Source organism: Melanotaenia boesemani, chromosome 9, assembly GCF_017639745.1.
Source record: "Melanotaenia boesemani isolate fMelBoe1 chromosome 9, fMelBoe1.pri, whole genome shotgun sequence".
NCBI classification, from domain to species: Eukaryota; Metazoa; Chordata; class Actinopteri; order Atheriniformes; family Melanotaeniidae; genus Melanotaenia; species Melanotaenia boesemani.
The window spans coordinates 32,347,408-32,364,070 of record NC_055690.1 but is presented as its reverse complement, the minus strand read 5'-3'; the positions used below and the strand labels follow the sequence as shown (position 1 = coordinate 32,364,070).

Below are 16,663 nucleotides of genomic sequence, written 5' to 3'. Positions count from 1 at the left end.
AAATCACTCATTTTACTATTAATCTGGAAAATGAAACCTGAAAATCACAGAATGCATAATTATGTGTTGTAATAGCTGTCAGGTTTATAAAAAATGTGAGTTTAATGTGGCTTAATGGGACAATTTTGTCCTGAAAAGTGAGGACAACAACAACAGACACGTGAACTAATCAAACTGACTCTGGGTTCCTGCTTTGTTTGGGCCCCCAGAAGGCTAGCAGCAGCCCTGGTTTAGGTTATGTTGACAATTAAACATAAAACAAATTGTGGGAAAGGATGAGGCTTAACAGGCCTACTTTGTCTGAAATGAAATTGTGTGAGCAGAATTTTTCAGGAATACATAATCGTTAACAAAAAAAATAAAAGAGATGCGAGGGCGCACTCGCGCATAGGGAGCGCGCACATGCTCAGAGTGCCGCCTCTCTCTCTCTCTCTCTCTCTCTCTCCCTCTGCGGGCATCTCGGTCTCAGTCCGCCGCCTGTAGTCGCTCCGCGCGCTGCTGCGTTCACCGTCTCAACTCTCCGAGCGGTTTTCACGGAGGTTCAGAGAAATACCGACTTTTTGTCTGGATATGACCTGATATGACCTGGGAAGAGACGGGAATCCAGGAACCTGCTGAATGTGAGTAGCGATGCGCTGTTAATGAGCTTTTTACACTACAGACAGCAGGAATTCAACTCTATCTATCTATCTATCTATCTATCTATCTATCTATCTATCTATCTATCTATCTATCTATCTATCTATCTATCTTAGAAGGAGTAAACTGGAATAAGCTACCAGTGTTTGTAATACTGAAGAAAACAAGCATACATATTTCCTCTGCTCTTCCTCTTAACTCCGCTTTCCGTCTGAGTCAGACATCTCTTCCATCCTTCTCCCAGGCTGGTTTTAGTCTCCATCAACTTGTTTGAAAAGTCAGATGAAGGAAGAGGCTGAGTCGGCAGCATGGACATAACAACAGCAGCCTCTTGTATCCCTGCAGCTCTGCGTCTGTTGCCTGCGGACAATTAATAAATCATGAGAGTGAACAATTAAATCAGCCTCTGCTGACCCTCTGCAGCTGAATATTACGCTGCACGCGGACGCAGAGTTTTGTTTGTGTCTGTATATGAGCGACTGAGCGCGAGCAGCCTTGCATGGTGAGATGGAGATGATAGGTTATTATGTGGCTGAAAGGCTCTGCGTGGAGTCAAAGAAATTTAAAGCTGTGCCACTTTGACGTGACGCTTATTTATTGGATTTTTACAAAGTGGTGTGTGTCGATCTTAAATCTTCGCTGCTGCGAACGAGTGTTTGAGAGGTTTGGCTTTAAAACATGAGTCTGTGCGCAAAGCGAATGTTTCAGAGCAGACTGCAACTTTCTGAGAAATTGTTTTATTTGTTTCTGTTTGTTTTTTAAGAAAACTGCTCACATTTTTAGTATTTACTCTGAACAAACCTCATCTTTACTGTCGTTAATTCAACTTTATGGATGATTAATGAAGTGTGACCTGATCCAGTTACAGATCTGAGCTTAATGTGAGGCTTTGTATCTTCAGCTGCAACCTTGAAGGGTACAAACTCTGTACCTTGAAAACGAGGACATTCTGTACCTTTGTTTCATCACTGCTGTCATCAGTTCACCCTGGGCAGGCTGCCAGTCCACCACAAAGCAAATTATTCACTCAACTACAGCCAATTAGTACCAATTTGCCTATATGGATATATTTGGACTGTTATAGGTAGAGTACCTGGAGAAAATCCAGTTTGAGGCAGGAAGAACATTCAAGCTGTGAATAATTAAAAGTCAAAAACTAAATAATGAAAGATTTAAAACCCAAATAAATCAATTCACATTAATTCAAATTACAAACTCACTTTATAATAAAACAGTTAAGTTAATTAGTTTTGAGAATAAATAAGTTCAGTGGATGTTTTATTATTAAGGGTTCATATAAGTCGTCAACTTCAATCAATGTTACTGATCAGCAGACAAGTTTGTAGCTCATCAAAGTTTCTACCCGCATAATTTTATTTGGGGAAAATAATTCAGGTTGGAAGTGCAGCTGAATGCATTCAATCACACGTTTCTTTAATCCTTTGATGCATGAGTTATTAAAACATATTTTTTCACTTAAATATTTTACTTCCACAGACATGTACAGTGGTACTTTATTCCATTTTCCATCTTATTTAACTTTTTATTTAGTTTATTTTTATCTATTCCATAAAACATTTATAAAATAATAAGTTTTCATATTTTTATAATATAAATATTTTACAAAAATATAGCTTACTAATGTCCAGTGGCTTATACCATCCACAGCCAACAGCCTTTAGTGGAGACTCGCATGACTCTGTTTTTATTCTATTTTTTCTTGTTTTCGCATAAAAATGCCAAACAAAATCATTCTCTCAAATTTCCTTTTTTCCAACAAGGAACAAAGTAACTTTCGCTCTGAACATTATAGTTTAGTAGATTTTTACAATATTACTTAAATAACAAGAAGAATTTTGTTTTTCTAAAATTTCAAAATCTTTGCATAGACGTCAGAGACAGATCAAAGTCAAAACAAATAAATAAATAAAATATTCATCCTTAATTTAATAGATGCATAATTAAATATTTTCTTTAGATATATTGTAATTATCTATAAATATACAGATACGTATTGTGATAATATTCGTGGACATGTTTTAGTGCAGGCAGCTCAGGGGACGTCTCCAAAACGGCCATCTTGGTACAGTTTGCCACCACCTGTCTCCAAGTCCTCCGACTGGTGGACTTCAAGTTTTAAACTGTTTATTTAGATTTAAGAAGTTTGAGTTTTGATGCTTATATTCACAAATATGAGTTAATGTTTCACTTTATTAAAACAGATGAACACATGAGCTACGAAGCTCATGACAGTGTTTCTCTTCACGAGGGAATATTTCAGCAGAACTTTGTGATTTGTTTGTTTGCTTGTTTACTTAAACATAAACACAACGAATCAACAATTTCTCCAACACAATTCTTCTTTTTAAAAAATGAATATATTTATATTGTATAATAGTTTTTTTTAGTTTGCTCTCCCTTCTTTTTACCTACTTTGAGATTCATACGTTTGTTCTTCTCTTTTTTGTTTTTCCTGCTCCTGAGTTTTGAACTTCTACCTGCTCGGTCTCTGCAACCTGCCATATAGCTGTAACAGCACTGGATGTTATGCAATCTGGCAAAGATCACATTTTATTCACAATTCACTGAATTTGCATGCAACAGCTTTTCTCCTATATCCTCGATATCATGCATCATTTATAACATTGCAAGTAAACAATCCTCTACCCTACACCGACCTTCCTCCTCCTCCTCCTCCTCCTTTGTCTCTTGTGTTGAACTATTTCTGACCCCATTGAAAAGATAAGCTGTGCAGTTTTAGCTCCAACCTTGAAGGCAGATGGGTGGCTGTGGTTTGCTAAGAGCTGCAGCTTTACTTACCTGTCACTTCTTTTTTCCACCACTTCAGCCGAGTATGCACACACACACACACACACACATCTTCTCCTCCTCCATCACTCAGCCCAGAGAGATTTCTCCTCTTCCTCCTGGTTCAGTTTCTTCCTCAGAGATCAGACAGCGATTTGGGAAAAGGTCAACAGATTCACCAGTTTGATAAACTGGAGCTGAAAGGAAATTTAACCAACAAACAGAATCAGTGGAACTTGTGAGCAGCTTCTGTGATCTTCACCAATCACAGACATCCACTGCAGTTTTTCCTCAAGCCTCCAAACATGATGTCAGGGTGATGTCAGTGTGATGTCACGTATAGTCAGATGAATCTGAAAATATTGGCGTTTCGACCAGGAAAGCTTTACAAGCAGCTTCTTCTATCAAGTTTCATCAGAAAAGCTAATGCTACAGACTGACCAGATAACAGCTTCTTCCTGACCTGGACTATTAAAACTTCAGCATTATTAGACCTTTTAGGTGTGAATTTCCCTGATCTGTGTTTACAGTTAGATGGAGTAAACACAACTATCTGCATCAGCAGTTTCTTTGATGCGGCATCCATTCATATCTATATCTATACATTCATTTAGCAGACGCTTTATCCAAAGCAACTTACAGTGGTCAGGCAGCTTAAGGACCCAACTGGAAGGTGTTCATATTTGTCTCCCTGGGCACTCGAACTCTGGTCTCCCAGGAGACAGATTTTATACCAACTGAGCTATCCAGCCACTTATGTTTCTTAAGAACTGTTCAGACACTATTGGCCTTTATCTTTTAAAGTAACTTGACAGGAAATGAATCAGGGGGATGCAGCAATGGTCTGGACTTGAACCCATGTTGACTGTACCAAGAAGCTTCAGTATATGTGGCACCTAACCAGTTCACCTTTCCAGTACTCCAGCATGGTACCTGTTTCTACCATGTGATGTATACGCCATCCAGCCACCAGCCAGCCAGCCAGCCAGCCAGCCAGCCAGCCAGCCAGCCAGCCAGCCAGCCAGCTAGCTAGCCAGCCAACTTCTGCCACTTATCTAAAGTCGGGTTGTGGGGACAGCAGCCTAATCAGAGAAACCCAGACTTTTCCTTCTCCCAGCTTATGTCAAAGCATTCCCAGGCCAGCCAAGAGACATAGATACTTCAGGGTGTCCTGGGTCTCTCCCGGGGCTTCCTCCCAGTAGGATGTGGCCGGAATCTCACCAGCGAGTCATCCAGAAGGCATCCTAACCAGATGCCTGAGCCAAGGAGCAGCAGCTCCACTCTGAGCCTCTTCCAGATGACCAGGTTTTTCACCCTATCACTAAGGGAAAGCCCAGACACCCTGCAGAGGAAACATTTGTTACTGTTTTGGGTCACTACCCAAAACAGTAACAAAATTGTGACCATAAGTGAGGAAACAGAGATGGACGGGTAAATGGAGAGCTTGGCCTTTCAGACTCAGCTCCTTTTTCACCCCGACAGACCACCTGTTGATCTTCAGCTCACGTCTTATCTCACTCATGAAGAAGACCCTGATATACTTGAACTCCTCCACTTGAGACAGGATCTCATTCCTGAGCTGGACGCTCCATCCTTTCCCAGCTGACGACCTGGTGGGATCTGGTGGTGCTGAATAAACACTTACATCCACTTCACGGCTGATACTTGTTAGAGCAATCGGATGCTTTCTATGTTACTGAGTTTTAGTAAATGAACAAATCGCTGTTCTTCCTTTGAATTCACCCTGGTTTTCCATTTTTGGACACCTAACATTTGGCTATTGGGAAAATAAAACACAAGAGGATTTCATTTGAACCTGACAACCTAGTGGAATCACCAGCAAGTCGAGATTTTTCCTCATTCTTGTCAAACATGTCAACATCTGATAGATAGACTATAAATAAATGGATTAAAAAAAAAGATTATCCAATGATACAGAAGACAAATAAAAGAGCCCACAGGAAAATAAAGAAAAAAACAAGACCCTGCAGGATTTCATGGCCATTGGAAAATGACTTGCATTGAAGTAGGGATGGAGAGGGAGGAGAAGAAAAAGGATGATAGATGAAGTGACAGCACAGGAGAATAGAAAAGGGCCTCCTGGCAGGGTGGATGTGCAACATGTAGCACTGATGGTGTTATTGCTCTCCAGAGGAGTTCTGATAAGCAGCACTTAAGAGCCTGTGTGAAAAAAAAAAAAAAAAAAAAATCACTTATTAACAGCTGCATTGAAAAGAGAGTCTGAACGGGAAGCCTGACGGTTGGTTATTATATTGTCCTGTAACAAAGCTTTGCCATGAGAACCCCTCCCCCAATTAATTTAATTCAGTCTGACATCAAATCTCAAGTTAAAGTACAAAACCTTAGTGGAAACAATCAAGAAATACCTGTATGACTGGTGCTGCATGAAAGATATACACTCAGTACTAAACATGCATGACACCTAGACTCACTATCGGTGAGAGACGTCCTGTTAGCGCTGATGTGTGAACAAATCTCAGATTTCATTTCCAGGAAGTTTTGGAAATCCCAAAATAAGTTGGGACAGTAAAACTTTGACCACTTTTTAAGGTTTTCATTTGCTCTCACACTTAAAAGATGTTCTGGCCCCGAGGTACCAAGTAGTGAAGAGTATCTGGTGATACTTTGCCCAGTTCTTCTTGCAAATATATCTTAAAGGTGGTGGGTATAGAAATTACTCAAAATACCAAGCACAGTGTGAATGGACGGTGGTCATCTGTGGCCAAAATTCTTCCAGATATAAAAATGTTTTCATCTGTGAGTGGGTCTAGTGGCCATGGGTGCAGTGATGAATGCACAATAGGTAACTACTTCAAAATCTCCTAAGGGTACTTTCTTCTTTTTTGTGCCTTTTAAGGTGTTATGTATCCCAAACGGTGCTTTTATCAAACAGTCTGCAGTTTTCAGTGAAATGGTGGCACAAATATGGCGCCTGCCATGTGTGCTGATCCACAGCAGAAAGATATAAAAGGTTCATTCTGAGTGAATGAAAACACAACAATTATTTTAGTAAAGTGATTAGATACCAACATTTGTGTCATTGACCTTTGATTTAGGTCCAAACTGCACCTTCAAGGTGTGCAACAGTGTATTGCATTGTTCGTTTCCAAACTCAGGGCTGCAAGCAGACCATGCACTCCAGTTCAGCACCCTCCTCTTCCTCAGCCACGCTGCTGTAATGTGGACAGATTGTGGTCTAAGAAGATGTTACCTTGAGGGAAGCATTCACCATCCCAGAACCGGATTTTTGGAGTTGTTGCTGACATCAGTCTGGATGCTCCTTTTTGTTCTTTGCTCCAGTTCTTCCATCAAAGATCTGGAATACTGATGAGTCTGACAGCAGTCCAGGTTTCCACTGTGTGCTGGTCCATCACTCATGCCTCCATATTAAAGAGCTGGACCGAGTTTTCCCACGGAGATTCCTTGTTCATGTGATTTTATCCCTAATAATGAATGCTGGTACTGGATGCAGGCCCGTCTGAGGGATCAGGGATCACAGGTGTCCAGTTTAGTGTCCAGCCTCTCCAGTTTATGTAAACGGTTAAATGATATTCTGCACTCTAGAAGGAGAAATATTTACATCCTTTACCATCTTTCTTTGAGGAATGTTGTTTTTAAACTGTTTAATGATTTACTTTTAAATTTATCATTTATAATCAAACCGGAGATCTTCTGCCCATTTTTTCTCATTTCTATTCCTGAAATTCCCGTACTCCAAATCTTTCTATATATAATATGTTGCAGGCCCAAAATGAAATTTTGTCACCAGACAAAACCTGAAATATCCTGGCTTCATATTGTCTGTGATGAAAGTAAAAGTAGGATTCATTGAGGTTTATATTTGCATTTGTTCATACTGATTTGAGGTGGTGGATCCCAGAGGGACAAACAGCTCTCGGCTCATCTAATTGGATAATTGGTTTGGAAACAACAAGTGTTACAATCCTGTCTCTTAGTCAGAGGGATGACTCATAGTCGGGCTGAAGGTGTTACAGTCTCACCTACACACCCGTCCATTCTCACACCCACAGACACAAAAAATGAAAGGAGTCCAGGGCCAAGCGGAGCGGCATATTTAATTGGACGTCTCCGAGTGGAGTGTTGTTCTTGTTTTTGTTTTTGTTCCGCTGTGCTTTATTGTGGGTGATGAGCTTCTGTTTCCCCGGAGTTAACAGCTCATTTGCATAAGCAACAACATGTGTGAGCTCTGGTGGTTGTTGTGTTTATCAGACACTGTTCGCCATGAGCTTTGCAGTTTAGAAGTTTGCTGCATTTTTAGCTCTCTGTCTTCATCCCGTTGTCGTGCTCTTCTGTTCATGACAACGATTTTAATGGTTAAGTGACTCGAGAGCAACGTGACATTTTACGTCTCTGCAGCTTCATTATGACGAGAAACAGACACTTCTTTTATTTTATTATTAGGGATGAGCAATAAAATCTTTGACTAAGATTTTCTACATGAAAGTGACCATTCGTGTCAATGTTTGTGATTTGTGTATGATGTTGGTTTTAATTTGCAGTTTTGCAGAGTCAGCACTTCTAAAGTCTCATCCCATGGATGCTGTGCTTTTTCTATTCCACATGTTAGTATTTTGATATAAATAACTTTTCTTGTCTTTGGTTTTAGAGGGCGTATTATTACTGTTGTTGATGTTTGTGGGTAATTTTTTTGTCTGCAGTTTAACTGCAACCTGACTTGTAATGACTGATCTGTAATGACTTTCATTGTAATTCTAACATTACAAAATCCAGCTCATACAATATGAACTGTCTAAATGATCAATTTTCTAAAAATCCACCAAGATCTCCTTCTGAACAAATTTGAGACAAGAAAGGAGCAAAATAGTTGCAGTATTGCAGAGTCATAATATAGGTCCTATAAAATCTGTTTTATTTTTTCCAGATTCCGTGTTTTCCTCTTTTCCTCCTGAATTCTGTTTTACTCTGTAACCTGGTGTTTTCCAAGGGTTGGCTAATAATATGGGATTTTTTTTCTTAAAGATATTATTATTTTAGCTCCTTTATACAACAGTTGCTGTACAGTAAAAGGGGTCAGAGACAGAGGGGCTGAACATGCATTAAAGGGCTCCAGACCGGGAATCAAACCTGCACTGCATTGAGGAGCCGTAGTTTTGTAGCCTATGGGAGAGCTGCATGCCATAAGTATACATTTTTGTTTTTGAAAAATTATTTTTATTTTTAATATGCAGCAGTGTGTCCTACAGCAGTTTTATCAACATCACTGATGTTTTTCCTGCAGATCAAGAAAATGAACACTGAAAACAGAACAATCCTCTCAGCTCTGACAGCCTGGTGGAAAACAAATACAATCACCACCAACACCATGTAAATATACACCAATTTGGCATAACCCTGATTTTCAGCTGCACAGCAAACCCATTTAACTGCAAATAACCAGTTTATGTAATCTAACACACTAGTTTAGGGGTTTGGGTCGGACAGAAGGCCGTTCTTGCAATAACAACTAAAATTCATGATTCAGTTAAAAATTGGTACAAACAATTCACTTTGCTCTTCATCTATAACTGGAAATATAATGAAAATGACAAATTTTAGAAAAATAATATATAAACTGTATAAAATGATATCAAACTCAGGCTCCACAATAACGTTGTCAATAACTAGATGGGAAAAAGACTTGAGCTTCTCTTCCAACCCCAACTTCTGGACAGATATTTGCAAAAATATTTTTCTATGACTAGCAATACAAATTTACAACTTATACAATGCAAAATTATTCACATTTTTTCACTAAAAAAAATGTTGTTACAAGGCCCCTCTGGTAGCATGAATAATTACCTCCGCACCACTTGTGCCTGCCAACCAGCTTATTCTCTCTGGAAGATGGTAACTGTTACGACCCCTTTTTAAAACTAGGGGAAGCGGGGTCAATAACAAAAACAAGCCGGACCAAACTTAAAGATATAACAATAATTTATTTACAATCCCTAGGTTCAAACAAAAGGTATTCACTATAAATAACAAAAAGTGTCCTATGTTTTGTTATATCTGTCCGGTAAAAGTAAAAGAAAACAATTTAACAAAAGGTGTCCTTAATTTAAGGTTAACGATTAACAATTAAACAAAACTATTCCTTTAACTTTTTCAAATACAAACTAAAATAATTATCATTAACTTTATAAACCAAAATGTCTCCCAATGAGATTAACCAAAAACTCTATACAAATTCAAACTCAAATGGCTACTCACAAAAGATGAGAGCGTCTCTTCTCAATTCAACAAACCACAAGGATGTTACACACAGACCAGCGTCTGTAACAATCTCAGTTGGCAAACTGTGGGCCTAATGGATCACAGCTGCCAAGAATGATGGCTCTTCCTCCTTTTAAAAGACCCGGAGTTTTTCTGATTGATCCCAGGGCAGGAAGTGCCCTGGGATCAATCAGTCCCTGGGAAGTGGAATGGCAACGTCCAATCGTTGTAGCAGAGGTTGGTCTAAAGTCTGAAGAGTCAGCGACAATCACAGTGGAGGTGGACGAGGGAGGGCGGTGTCAGCCAGATCGGCAGCCGGTATGCAACTACACAGCCTTCCAAATAAACATAAAAACCCACCACTCATTTCTCTAGTTATCACCAAGAAAACAATCCTTCAAAACTAAAAAAAAAAAAAATCATACCCATCAGTCACTGGACTGGTCTACTTATCAATTATAAAACAAAAGAGAAACTAAAACCCAATTACATAAATAATATTTCAGCTTTTAATTGCATCTGGTATCCATTTCTAACAAATTTAAATCTAAATTAAACATCTCATTTTCCACTAATTATTATTTTAATGATTCTTTTCAGTCATTATTACTACAATTAGCCTTCTACTTCTTCTTCTTCTTCTTCTTCTTCTTCTTCTACTGCTTCTTTTTCTTCTTTTTCTTCTTCTACTTCTTCTTCTTCTTCTTCTTCTTCTTCTTCTACTGCTTCTTTTTCTTCTTTTTCTTCTTCTACTTCTTCTTTTTCTTCTTCTTCTTCTTCTTCTTCTTCTTCTTCTTCTTAATAATAATAATAATAATAATAATAATAATAATAATAATAATAATAATGATAATAATAATAATAGGCAAGGCAAATTTATTTGTATAGCACATTTCATGTACAAGACAATTCAAAGTGCTTTTATTATTACTAACCATACAAATGCCACACTATATAAATTTACAAACTCTGAGTTAAGTTGTTTTCACACTATCACAACATACACATACAAAACACATCCCTGTGCTTTTCGTATTCACCTGTATGTCTAGGTGTTCTATTTTTTTTTCTCTCTCTCTCTTTGGTACACTGTCTTTACATGGGATCAATTTTCTTTATTTAATAATTCATTCTTTTCATTTTATAACTTCTTGTCAATTGATTTTTATCAGCCTTGTCTCATCCTGTCCTTTCTGTCACTTTTGTCCAGACTTATCTGTTTCACCTTATGTGCACTTATGTTTGAGCTCCCCTTTCATGCACACATGCTGATATAGAATTCAAACAGCTCATTATTATTATTATTATTATTATTATTATTATTATTATGATTACTACATTAAATGAAAATAAGTGAAAATAAAGTTGTCCTCAGAAAAGGGGGGTGGGAGAGGGGCAAAAAAAAAAAAAGAAAGAAAAAAGAAAGAACACAGGCAGCTTTTTCATTTTTTCTAAAGACTCTTAGGGCAGCATTTCTTCATTTCTTAGACAGCTTTGGTGTTTCTGTTGGTCTCTTCGCCGTCGCCAACTTTCTGGAGGTGACTTGAGCCCTGAAAAAGCAGGTGATGTCACACAGACGGGAAGTTTCAGCCTCAAATGCCGTGAAAACCTCTTAGATGAGCAGGGAAAGCAGACCACACCCTCATATGAGCAAATTCTACCATGTTCTGCTTTTTACTACCAATTCCATCTCTATTGTGAATTTCTGTGGTTCCAGCCGTGTTTTCTGCATTACGGTAATCGTAGGGCCCTAACGTTATATCTGATATCTGTAAAGTTTAAATGAACCCTTTAATACCAACACCTCCTATGTCATTGTCACTTTTCCCGATGTCGTGCACGCTTGTGATCCCAGAGAGAAAGAAGTGCATTCTTGGGAAGAGGACTTTCTTTTTTTTTAAGTTCTCAACAATTTTATGGCTAACAGTAACAAATACTGTCATGTTTATTTATTTATTTATTTAACCTTTATTTAACCAGGTAAAAAAAAATGTTTGAGAACCAGTTCTCATTTACAAACAATGTATAAAGAAAACCCTTATAATGGTTTTACAGATTTCACTTTGATTACAGATTATATGTGAAAGGGATTGCTCAATAAATTACATCATATTGAAATAAAATATAATAACATCATAGTGTTTTTACAAGTTATTTTACTAATCATTTGCTCACTTTGAAATGTTGAAGTGTTCACCCCTCTGTATCATGATTGGTCTGGAGAAAAGTTCATAAAGAGGAAGAGTCATGCTCAAACATGATTGGTTCAGAGCAAAAGCTATAGAGAAAAGGATTTCCTAGAAAAAGGGATATCCACTCATTGGATATTGGATAAAAATAGAAAGGAACAAATGAATAAATAAACACATAGTTAAGTTGAGCATGGCTAACTACAACAAATTAGCTTGCAGTGTACCAATCCATCAGCTTTATTGAGTTTTTTAGATTTTCATGTTTCTGCCACAGACAAACGGATGCTTACAGCAGACGCAAGAAAGATCACACGAATATGATCATACGAATATTTTAATCACTGTCCCATAACACTGTTTAATCTAAACTAAACACGGGGAAAGGAGATTGTTAATGGCTAACTGGGTTTGTTAATGTCTCTGAGTGATGTTTTTTTTTATCTAATGCATTTCAATACTCAAATTTGCAGCTGAAACTGGTCCTCTTTTTTCAGCTGAGGTCAGTGTTGTTTACATCGTAATGGTTTTCTGTCCATCCATCTCCTCTCAGAGACAATGATCCGGAACACAGTTTCAGGTCTGGTTTTGTTGGTGAGACTCTTCACTGAATCAAAAGATGCTGGCACAAACAAACTTTGAAGCGTTTTCCTGCAACGCTGTGAAGGTCTAGGTAATGATGTAGTGTGTCCGTGAAACGACATGCCTGATGGCCTGAATGGGAATCTAAACAAAAGAGAGGCCAAAAGAAAGAGGCAAAGAGTGGAGGGACGCAGATCTACTGTCCATGTGTGTCTGACGCCACATCTAAATGCACCCAGGATGTGATGAGGTCACTCCTGTCTGTCTGTGAACACTGTTAGCTCTGTTTCACACACACACACACACACACACACACACACACACACACACACACACACACACACACACACACACACACACACACACACACACACACACGCGTCTCCAGTGTAGACAGCCACACCTGTAGCTAGCACTAGAGTAGTTAGATGGTCGATATCTATCTACCTTTCTCTCTCCATCCTCTTTTCCCTTCCCATTAAACCTCTATCTGTCCCTCCACTTACTCTCTTTTCCAGTATCAAACCCGCTCTTCTGCCTTTTAGTTCTTTTTTTAACCTTATGTTTTCTTTATTCAACCTCTATGCATTTTTAATGGTTTTTCTTCTGTATTCTTACACACTCACAGTCACTGTTGTAATAACATGCGAGAGACATAAGAAATAAAACATCTTTACATTATAAATCTACTGGAAACATTTGTAATAAGTTAAGAAAGCTCCATATAAAGAAAAGTTGGTTGTTTTCTCCACATTTTCATGCTGTAGCTACTTTAAAATCAACTAGCAGCCTTGCTAACTAATTTAGCGGTAGCTTGGTCAGTGCTATGTAACATGGATACCGAGGTTCTCTTTGAGCATTTTTATAGTTTATTTTCAGCTCCAGTGTAAAAACCTTGATTAACTAAGTTGATGTGTAGTCCCTAAATACTCATATTAAATACTAAATAATACAATATTGTTTTCCCACATTATCTTCAAACTAATGTAGTGCTAGCATGTAAGTAGATTAGCTTCATGCTAACATCAGGTTAATAGCCTTACATAACATTAGTAGTACTTGCACAGAAGCACAGGGAAATGTGAAGCGACATAAGGAGGGCTAATTAGGAAAGTACTTTTAAATGTACATCAAACTGATGTACATTTAAAAGTTTCTTTAAATTTCCATCTCAGTCACCAACATTTCTTTTTTTTTTTTTTTTTACTATTTTCACCTCAAAATTACTTCATACATATCTCTTTTTTTCTTGTTTTTAAATTAGGATAAATCTGATCAACAAAAATCCATTAATTGCTGTTTTACTGTCCGTAGCAGCACAGTTGTATAATGTGCTTATTTCAGAAATACAGACCTTATAATGATTGCTGCCAGAGATAACACTGCTTAATATAGCCATAGGATCAGATGGCAATAAGCTATTCAGCAGGTTCTGGTGGACTACAATAAACTTCTGAGAAAAGTAGTTTCATATGTGTGGGTGGGAACTAACCCTAAACAAAGGGACTGGAAGTAAGCTGTAACCCTAACCTCTTTGTTGGTGCTATTAATTTCAAAATGTGAGGTACAAAGCTAGGAACACGTAGTTTAAAACTGGTTGCACTCAAAGCTACAGCAAGTGGAAAAAAACTGCAAGTTATTTGTGTCATTAATCAGCTGCTGGTGGATGAGGAGTTATTTTTCTGTAGCAAAGATTAACTCAAAATTTAGTTATTCATGGTACTTTTTTGATGTTGTGTTTATTTTTAAATATCCTTGAAGGCTACTTGAAGCTGTTCTTTTATTATTAGCTTGCAATGTGGTTGTTCCAGACTGTGTGATCCATTTCCACTCAAATCCCCTCCAGCAGAAGCACAGCAGACCCACTCCACCTTTTCACACTGTGTGCTTGTGCATTGAAGAGAAAATCAAGACGACTTGTGTAAGGCGTGTTGAGGAAGCTGTTAACGATGCTCAGAGTGAATCTGCATGAAATTTGAAACAGACAATCGGACGAGGTCATAAAAATCATAGAGTAAGATGACTGGAAGTAGACTCCATCTACTGCCTCTTATCAGGTCTGTGGCTATCGACTGCTCTGATAATAGAATCATGAGGATGATGAAATGGATCTTTAATAACATATGAAATTCTAGCTGTGATATAAAATATAAATAATCACAGAGACAGGGACTCATCCTGAGACTTAAATCATTGGTACAATGTGCTGATGGTTTTCTAAGAATACACAAATGTTTTCTAATGTTTCTTAATTATAAAATTTTACTTATTGAGATGTAGAGTTTTTAATTAAACACTGTTCTCATTTAGTTGAAATGTTTGTTCGATATCTGTTATCTGTTGTGCGATAAGATGAGTAGACTTTCGGTTTCTGTAGAGCAGCATGTTGTGACTGGAGCCACTATAGGTATGGAGATGTATGGAGATGTATGGAGATGTACAGAGATTTATCAAAATTTGTCTGTCTGTAGAGAACAAAGTGGAGGAAATAATTACACAGCAACTGTCCAAATCTGAAGCCTCAGTTGTGAAACTGGAACATTTTGCAGAGGGAGCCAACGTAACCAGTCCACCTTCAGTCATGAGATTGGGTCTGTTCCATAAGCACTGATGTAGTCAATATTTGTTGCCTTCATTTAAATTTAATTTTTGTTTTGTCTTATTTTTAAATAAGAATATTCAGTACAAAAGCTAATGACATTGTGGATGTAAATTAATGTTGTGCTGTAGATTTCATTAATCTTTTAAAACCTGAAAAATGGCCACTTTGGAGACCTCACCTAAACCTCTCTAGTTTTCTTCTGCCTTACTTGATCGGAGTTGGCCTCTGCAGAGATAACAATCACATATTTTACAATGATCTGATAGTTTAGAACTACAGCTGCATCATTCCAAAGAAATATTCATATTCATCCTTTTCATTTGTGCTATGTGCCATCTTCATTATTCTTCACCAGTTAAACATATTCTGCTATTTAAAAATCTTCACAAATCTTACAAGAATATTTAAATAAATTCTCATTTCATAATGGAAATTAAATTTTCAAGCAGAGGCCTAAAAAGTAGTCACAAGGCTAGAGGGCTGAAGTATGGCAAAGTGTCTGGTTATGGAGGCAGGAAGTTTCTTTTTACTTTTTTGTTTGTTTTTAATTCAACATATTAGCATCTCTTGATGATACATGTGTGGGTTTAATATATAAATAAGTTCAACTGAATAATTCAGTTTTGACAGAAAAACATTTTCCAAGAGTCTGAAGATCAAGTTATACAGATTTATCCATGATCTTTTTAAAAGAGATGTGTTTAGCATCACACAGTTGCTGCAGGTTTGTCGGCTGCATCCATGATGAGAATCTCCCGTTCCACCACATCCCAAAGCTGCTCTACTGGACTGAGATCTGGTGGCTGTGGAGGCCGTTGGAGTCCAGTGAACTCATTGTCATGTTCTAGAAAGCAGGTGGAGATGATCTGAGCTTTGTGACATGGTGCATTATCCTGCTGGAAGTAGCATCAGAAGATGCTCCACTGTGGTCATAAAGGGATACTCAGGTAGGCTGCGGTGGTTCGACCAGGCCAAAAGTTGGCCCACACCATTAAACCAGCAGCAGCCTGAAGGGTTGATCCAAGGCAGGATGAATCCATGATGTTTTCATGATGTTTCCAGCACATTCTGAGTCTAGCATCTGAATGAGGAGCTGAAATGGAGACTCATCAGACCAGCAACGTTTTTCCATCTTCTATTGTCCAGTGTTGGTGTGTGTGTGTGAATTGTAGCCTCAGTTTCCTGTTCTTAGCTGACAGGAGGCACCCAGTGTGTCCTCTGCTGCTTTAGCCCATCTGCTTCAAGGTTGGATGTGTTGTGTGTTCAGAGATGCTGTTCTGCAGACTTTGGTTCAGTACCTTGGAACCAGTGATTATGTTATTTCCTGTTGCCTTTCTGTCATCTCCAACCAGTCTGCCCATTCTTCTCTGACCTCTGACATCAACCAGACATTCTGGTCCAGACAACTGCTGCTCACTGGATATTTTCTCTTCTTCAGACCGTTCTCTATAAACCCTAGAGATGGTTGTATGTGAAAATCCCAATAAATGCTCAACCAGCAAAACCATGCTATGTTCAAAGTCACTTAAATTCCCTTTCCGCCTCATTCTGATCCTCAGGTTGATCTTCAGCAAGTCGTCTTCACCAT

General features: G+C 38.2%; 1 protein-coding gene across 1 annotated transcript in view; it reads left to right on the top strand.

Annotated features, from left to right (window-relative positions):
* The first annotated feature begins 487 nt into the window (after window positions 1-487).
* The window catches only part of gpr4 (G protein-coupled receptor 4), a 65,600-nt gene continuing 49,424 nt past the window's right edge, over window positions 488-16,663 (top strand). Inside the window, exon 1 of the mRNA XM_041995615.1 lies at window positions 488-620. The gene's annotated coding sequence lies outside the window, so the exon portion shown is untranslated. The remainder of the gene's footprint in view (window positions 621-16,663) is intronic.